This window comes from Pimephales promelas, chromosome 9 (assembly GCF_988280905.1).
Source record: "Pimephales promelas chromosome 9, fPimPro1.hap1.1, whole genome shotgun sequence".
NCBI classification, from domain to species: domain Eukaryota; kingdom Metazoa; phylum Chordata; class Actinopteri; order Cypriniformes; family Leuciscidae; genus Pimephales; species Pimephales promelas.
In genome coordinates this window covers 32,329,125-32,337,450 of record NC_142777.1, presented here as the reverse complement: position 1 = coordinate 32,337,450, position 8,326 = coordinate 32,329,125, and the positions used below count along the sequence as shown (strand labels likewise).

Sequence of the window (8,326 nt, the reverse complement as noted above, 5' to 3'; positions counted from 1 at the left end):
CAGCCCACAAGTGTGGGCTGACTGTGGGCAGGCCCACAGTAAGTAGAGTGGACCCCATTGGGGCCAGTTGTGGGCCCACGACAAACCCTTATAGGGGCCCATGTGGGGGCCATTGTGGGCAGCCCACTGTGGGCCCAGATACCGGCGTGAAATGCGGGGCACGTGTGGGCCCCACACTTCGGGACCCAGGTGGGGCCCCAGTGGGACAGCCCAAAAGTGTGGGCTGACTATGGGCAGGCCCACGGTAAGTAGAGTGGGCCCCCATTAGGGCCAGTTGTGGGCCCACAGTGGGCTGCCTGCAATGGCCCCAAATGGGCCCCTATAAGGGTTTGCTGTGGGCCCACAACTGGCTCCAATCGGGGCCCACTCTACTTACCGTGGGCCAGCCCAAAGTGTGGGCTGACTTTGGGCTGGCCCACACAAATTATAGCAGGCTGGATGTGGGCACACTGTGGGTGCAGTTGCAAAGTTTCAGCACACAGAGTAGGTACACCCATATTACTATATGCAGTACAATTGCACTTGTTAGCAGCAATAAATCGAGGGTCATGTTTTTTTCCCCAAATAATTTATTTATATTTAATAATAATTATAATTAATGATAATACAGTTTTAAACGGCAATAACCACAGAAAACAGGGGATTGAAAATTAAAAATCAATCCCCTCAGGGGAAACAGTAGGTATTTCTGCAGTTCTGGCCCTTCCTTGCCGTCCCCATCTCTGTCCCAGGGATTACGGAGCCATGTCTTCATAGAGGCTTCCACATCACATGCAGTGGCTTGACTGCTTTTTGTCACAGCATCTAAGTGAGAAAGGATCAATTGAAATACAAATGTTAAAAACAAAATAAGGGTTGTACTGTTGAGCCATTTTAACCTAAGAAAGTTTTCAACCTGCACTTTGAATGAGGAAACGTCTTCTGATTGTTCCAGGTGCTATTTATAAATGCTTAACTAAGAGAATGACTGAATAGGTCAATGAGAGAGCTGCGGTTTATAATAACATTTAGTTGTAAGTCATTTTGGTTGGTTAATGATGAACTAAGCTTTTACAAAACATTCATAAATGATTAGCAATTGATATACTAACATTTTATGTATGTTTTGTTAATTCTGTTACAAGTCATTTACAAGTGATTAGTAAATGATTAACTTATTTTTTATGAAACATGATTATGCATTTCATAAATGTTTAAGTGATGTTAATTATTGTATGTTTTGTAGATTCAGTTATAAATAATTTACAATTGTTTAGTTAATGATTAACTAATCATTTAGAAAACATTAACATGCATTTAATAAATGTTCAATAAAGGTTTTTATTTTCTCCCTACTTATTAAAATTTGAATTTAAAATTACAAACAACCACCAGCCTGAAAAACATGTTGTATGAAGACTGTTTAAAATACCCCTCCTAATCCTCACAGAATTTGCAAGACAGAACTGATAACACCTGGGCTTATCGATACTGCGGTCTTCCTTAAAAAAAGCTTGTAATTATTTTTTTTGTACTCGTAATGATTTGTCATTACAAGTGCACAGCTATGTGAGTGGTGTTATTAAGAGTGACCACGGTTAATAGATATGAAAGATATTAATAAAAATGATGTTAATTCAGCCAGCGCACATACCTCTATTTGCTTCCTGTTTTCGGGCGAAGCCCACAGTAGTCGATTGTCGAGTTCACGCGCGCGATCATAAGTGAATATCATCTCAAACCTCTGTGTGTTCAACATCTGATTCGGATGAACTATCCATTTGAGCTGATATTCTCAGAACACCACACAGTGGTAGGTTTGAGACGATATAAATGAACTCACGTGTGAGATCGACAATCGACTACTGTGGGCATCGACAGAAAACAGGAAGCAAATAGAGGTATGTGCGCTGGCTGAATTAACATCATTTTTATTAATATCTTTCATATCTACTGCAGTCAGATTGACCGTGGTCACTCTTAATAACACCACTCACATGGCTGTACACTCGTAATGACAAATCAAGGATGTTAAGAGGCTAAAAGCAGGTTTAGACCATGCCCCATTGAAGTCAGCAGGGTGCAAATTTTAAAAAGATGATAACACAGTGTAGGCAACACCAATTTTTGTCTGTACTGACAGCACTCCAAATGTACAAAAAAAATAGCTCAATGTTAAAATTGACCGGAGTTTTCCTTTAATTTGGCCCCAGGGCCCGTTTAATGTTTAATACCGGGTTTTGGTTACTATACCAACGTATGGGTGAGTTCTTATGGATGAAGGCCTGTTGTGTTCGGTCTCTTGGTTTGTGGTAGTGGCAGCTATTGTGAAACTCACCTTTGTCATGTACTGGGTGTGGATGGCATCAAGATCTGGTCCTGAAGAATCACAGGGTCAAATGATATCTCATCTGGTAACAAGAGCATAGTAACTTTAGAAACTCTAATGATATCTTTACCCCCTGATATTGCATTGTGGATTTAAATTCAAACATTTAAAGGCTAAGAATATGAGCCATGAGTAAACTGGCCAGATATCTGTGAAAAATAACTTGCGTGCCTAAAGTTGTCGACCCCCTGAATTCAGCATTAAAAAGTTAAAAGAACTTTAGTATTTATCATTAAAAAAAATTACATGAAAATAAATAAATACCTTAGCGCTGGACAGTATGGTGTCTCATTGGCCAACATAATTAAAAACACACCTAGAGAATATACCAATGACCATGATATCCATGTTATCATAATAGTTTAATTATTATAACTTATGACCATTATAACATTGTATTATTTTGCCAGCTATTATTTAGCCTACAGGCTTCTCAAGGACAATATCACTGAAAAAAAACTGGGGTTAATGAGTGTGAGACTTAATTAAAAAGCATAAATCCTACAGACCCCAAACTTTTGAACAGTATGATTGAAGTTTTGCTTACTAGTCGAGTTCATAGCCGTGGAGGTTGTCTTGGGACAGGGCTGTAGCAGGACATCATGGTGATTTTCTAGACTAGAAAATAACATGCAATGTGTCACAGAGCCAACAATGTTACATAGGATTTGCAATAGAACAAAGGGTTTATTACAAGGAATCAAGCTAGAGATGCAATGCAGAAAAGAGAAAAAGAATATATAAAATCTTAACGTAATATATTGTGCAAGAAATGCATATGAAATTATTATCATGAAACAATAATTCCTCCTTTGTTGTGGAGGTTTTTTTCAGTCCCTTCTGAAATCACTTTTATTATCAATCTTTGTAAGTGACGTCACTGATCAACAGTACGTTACAGTGTGAATTCTTTCAGGCTAGCTAGCAATTAGCTAATTTCCAATAACCCATTGACAAATTACCAGCAAAACAAAAACTGTAATCAACACAAAGATGTGGTTAAAACCCCAAACTTATGTAAAACAAGAGCTAACGTTAACTTAACTTAACGTTTAACGTTACATATTCTGAAAACAGTTGAGATGCTAACGGACTTTTTCGAAGACTCAAAACCTTTTCTACAAAGTAAATATTCAACAGAAGCGTATCAATTATACGTAAGAAAGGTGTCAGGAACGTTTGTATGTATTATTTGTGTGATTTTGTTAACCAAACTTACCTGAAAGCAGTGGAAAAACAGGGAGACGCTATTTTTTGCTGTTTGTCAGTTATAGAGGTTTCCTCGTTTCCATGGTTTCCATCTGCTCGCGTGCGCTCCTGTCTTTGAATCGGACAACTTTGAATGCGACTCGCACGCGCACGCGCGTTGAAATCATATCAATTCAAAAGGCACGCAGCATTTAAACATCTAGAATTATAACATGTAACAATTTAAAATATCATTCATTTTATATCATGAATTTAAAAATCATTATGTAGTTCTATGACCAATGTAATATTATTTTTTTCATTAGAATATGAAAGCACTAAAATGCTTTATATAAATGAAAGTTGGTAATGAAATTACGTCCAGTGACGTCGCAGTTTCGTTTGTGTCTGATTGGGCTCAGTCGTTACATCAGTGATGTAGGCCCATTTATTAGTAGCAATAATATATGTTATATATCAATAGTATAAATAATATAATATTATGATAAATATCCATCACTGATGAATACCAAAACATATCTGTAAACCATTGTATTGTTTTTATTGTGACAAATAAGTTAATTTTATTTAATAAATATGGTAACACTTTCTGTGCAGTCAATACTTATAATGAATTATAGCACCATTTCTACTTATTTATGAGCAATATTACAATTCTATAAATATATTTATAAAGACTCATTAAGACCTACCGCATTACAATATATAGTTACATCTATATTGTTTTTATAATTCCTTATAAGTCAAAAATTTGTTTTTAAATGCACATGCTCATAATCCATTATATGCAGTTTTAGTTAATTATGGACTGACATTTCACAGGATCGTTAAATAGTTTGATTAAGCTTCTAATATTAAACCTTCTAATGTTAAAACATTTGACTGTTAAACAACTTAACTTTGCATGGGCTAACTGCCTGGGGCCCCATGTGGGTTTTCTGTGGGCAAACCCACAGTGGGTTGCCAACAGTAAACCCTCATGGGGGCCCCATAGTGAAAAACAGCTGTGGGCCCCGTATGGGCTAACCCACTGGGGGCCTGTGTGGGTTTTCTGTGGGCAAACCCACAGTGGGTTGCCCACAGTAAACCCTCATGGGGGCCCAAATGGGCAAATCTGCTATGGGCCCCGCATGGGCTAACCCACTGCGAGCCCGTGTGGGTTTTCTGTGGGCAAACCCACAGTGGGTTGCCCACAGTAAACCCTCATGGGGGCCCAAATGGGCAAATCTGCTATGGGCCCCGCATGGGCTAACCCACTGCGAGCCCGTGTGGGTTTTCTGTGGGCAAACCCACAGTGGGCTGCCCACAGTAAACCCTCATGGGGGCCCAAATGGGCAAATCTGCTATGGGCCCCGCATGGGCTAACCCACTGCGAGCCCGTGTGGGTTTTCTGTGGGCAAACCCACAGTGGGTTGCCCACAGTAAACCCTCATGGGGGCCCAAATGGGCAAATCTGCTATGGGCCCCGCATGGGCTAACCCACTGGGGGCCCTTGTGGGTTTTCTGTGGGCAAACCCACAGTGGGTTGCCCACAGTAAACCCTCATGGGGGCCCAAATGGGCAAAACTGCTATGGGCCCCACATGGGCTAACCCACTAGGGGCCCTTGAGGGGTTTCTGTGGGAAAGCCCACTGTGGGCTTGCCCTCAGCAAGCCCACATGGGGCCCCAAAGGGTTTGCCCTTGCCCACACTGTCCCACAGAAAACCCACACTTACCCACAGTGGGCCCGCACTGGCATGTTTGCTGGGCTGGCACCCGTCTCACAGTCAGAGGCCGACACTAACGTCTCCCATATGCTGCGACGCGACCAGGGATCGTTTAACTTTCACACTTTCCCCCCCCTCATCCATGACAGTGTTAATCACACTGAGCACTGCAACATCATCATTTTAATTTACAGGAGGCTCTCCTCGAGCCTCACGCGCAAAGTCGCCTATGGAAATAATAGTGTCAAAATTACATAGGGATGCTTTCTAAAAATCCGTTCTTCCTTTTCAAAAACTGCACTGTATGTTTTGAAATATAAATAAGCTAGACGTCAGGGCTGTGTTTGGACGGCTAAGTCTTTGCACGCAAAATGCTCATACCTCATATAGCCAAGATAATAATAATTTTGTATAACCCAAATGTTGGGTTAAAATGTAATGTAAAATTGTAATCTAACTTCAACTTTCGCTTTCGTCTGTATTTTATTTTTTATTAGGCCTACATTTTAACCCAACATTTGGGTTTGTCCATATTTGACCCAAATTTGGGTTGAAACAACCCAGCATTTTTTAAAGTGTAATAGGCTATTTGACATAACTGCATATGGTCAAATAGTTGTAAGATATACGACTTTAAAAAAGACATTTGGTATTTCTGCATTTGCTTAACATAGAAAAAAACAACAACATCAAAACAGAGGCACAGAATAGACTTGATAAACTATACCCATTTTATCTGGCCAATTATTTTTCTGAAACTCCAAAGGGGAAGGTATGAAATTCCGCGCGCGCGCGTGTGTGTGTGTGTGTGTGTGTGTGTGTGTGTGTGTGTGTGTTTTGGAGACAGGCGGTAGATGTTAAATGTTGGTAAGGAAATCAGCGTGACCTGCTAGCCAGTCATCGGGTTAATGAGGCTTGCGCGAGCTGAATAAATGGGCACGCTCTCCGCGCAGGGGTTCTCCATTCATTTTTTACATGAATATTTAATTCTCGCTACCCTACTGCCAGCGCAACAGCCTGCAGCCCTGACCAGACAGAGACACACTCCCCATCTGCTGTATAGGCCTTGAGACGGGGGTGGCGGACGGTGCAGGACCGCGGAAGATGTTGGGAACATATCAAAGGTCAATTTATGAGCTCCCATGGCGTCATTATTGTTATTGATGCACAGTGTTTAGTGAGGTTTTGGCAGAAAAGCGACAAAAGTGATGAGTGATTATGAAAAAAAAATATAGGCCTATAGAGAATATAGCTTAGGCTACATAAGTATGAATGTAATTAATATGATCGTTTTTGTTGATGATTGTTTCAATTAGAATTTGAATAATTGTTCATCTTGGTTGGAATTATTATTTTACTGATTTATATGCTTTATTTGTGATATTTACATATTTAATTAAGTAATAAATAAGTGCATTATAGATTTTGTCAATTGCTCAAACATCATAAACTTTGCTCACAACATCGTTGATGGAAAAGAAGTTGCTGCCTTAAGCATCCAAATTGATTGAACTTAAAAAATGTAGGCTAAGTCATTTCAACTTATAAAGGCCTACATTAAACTGACTTAAAAAAATGTGTCGGATTTTGTGTAACTTATGGGAAAAAAAAGTTCACTCATTTTGATGAGTTAAAGCAATGTAAAACATATAGGCTATGTTGTCATAGGCTTATTGGTCATATTTTTTTCAATGTGTTTTTGGATTGGATTGTTCTGGTGACATAAAAAAGTACAAATATATTTCCAGGAAATGTAAGTAAACAAAAAATTCCAGATAACATGAGCTGAGAAAAAAGTGTGTGTGTGTGTGTGTGCCATTGAAAACAGCCTCGCTTGCCTTTCATATGTCATGGCGCTGCTCTGAATAAGGTCTGGTTACATCCTCAGGCACGCGACTTTTTATGAGCGTCTATTTTAGACTAGTTGCATCCACTTAGCCTCTAACCAAGAATTTTTTTCCGATTTAAATTAGACTAATGCCATTTTATTTTGGCTTAGGCCTACTGACTTTAAAAAGGTAAGCTAGGACCAGTTTTGAAGAAAACACAAGTGATTAGCTAAAACTGCCAGAGAGGTCTCATTAGTTTGCAACCGGCCACAGATAAAGATGCAAGGCTGAACAGAACATGTAAGCTCGTCTTTATTTTAAAAGTAATAGTAACAACACATCGATAAATTCAGGCTGTAACGATCGATTCTTTCTTCAGAGCTCAGTCAAGCGCGGGTGAGTGATCCACGTCTGACCCGGGGTGCGCGTGCATCGCCTGTTGTTCCTTTAGTTAATTAAAGACCTGCAGAGATCGAACGTTTCCACTTTTCACACAATAGACAATATCACACAGAGAAACAGTGAAAATCGCTCGGCCTATCTCAACACCGCCCTTGATCTCAGCCCCATGTAATTATTCCAATTCAGCCCGAGGTACGGACGTGCTGCTTTAGATACTGTCTTGTCACTCTGAGTCTAATTTAGGGGTTTACCCGCAAATTAAGCAAATTAGCGGCTCATTAATTTTAGGAAGGGAAGTAATATTCTGTTGAGCCTAAGGGCATTAAAATCCACATTAGGCTATATTATGATGCAATGCCGTCAATAGTTAGCAGTAACCATTTGTTCAATGCAATTGTTCCATTGACCAGATCTTCGATGTTTAAGAATAGCGGCCACTCTTGCTCAGATGACCTACCAAAAATATTAACTAGCATATTTTCCCAAAAGCAAAACCTTTTTCCCAATGCTGTTTTTATTAGGTTTTCATGAACACTTTCACAATTAACAATGTAGGCTATAGCCTAGCTAGGCCTAATGCGCAAAACCACAGGGGACCATATGACGAAAAGTGTAAAAAGTGCAATACCACAAACCAACATTGGGTAAAGTCAAGTCAGGTCACCTTTAGGCTATTTATGTTGCGCTTTTCTTAAGCAATGATACACAGGAAAATGATTCAATGACTAAACAGAGTTAATTTCATCTGTATATAGGCAATAGAAGCTCTACAAGAAAAATAGTTCAGCTGAAGGCAGTTAATGCATTATGT

At 39.7% G+C, this 8,326-nt stretch overlaps 1 long non-coding RNA gene across 1 annotated transcript; it reads right to left on the bottom strand.

The window, feature by feature from the left end:
- Window positions 1-385: 385 nt before the first annotated feature.
- On the bottom strand, window positions 386-4,144 carry LOC148977585 (uncharacterized). Its single transcript, XR_016169720.1, has 4 exons — window positions 3,588-4,144; window positions 2,916-2,986; window positions 2,318-2,390; window positions 386-804 (listed from the first exon to the last, which is right to left on the bottom strand). It is a non-coding gene; the product is annotated as an uncharacterized LOC148977585 (long non-coding RNA).
- Window positions 4,145-8,326: the final 4,182 nt, after the last annotated feature.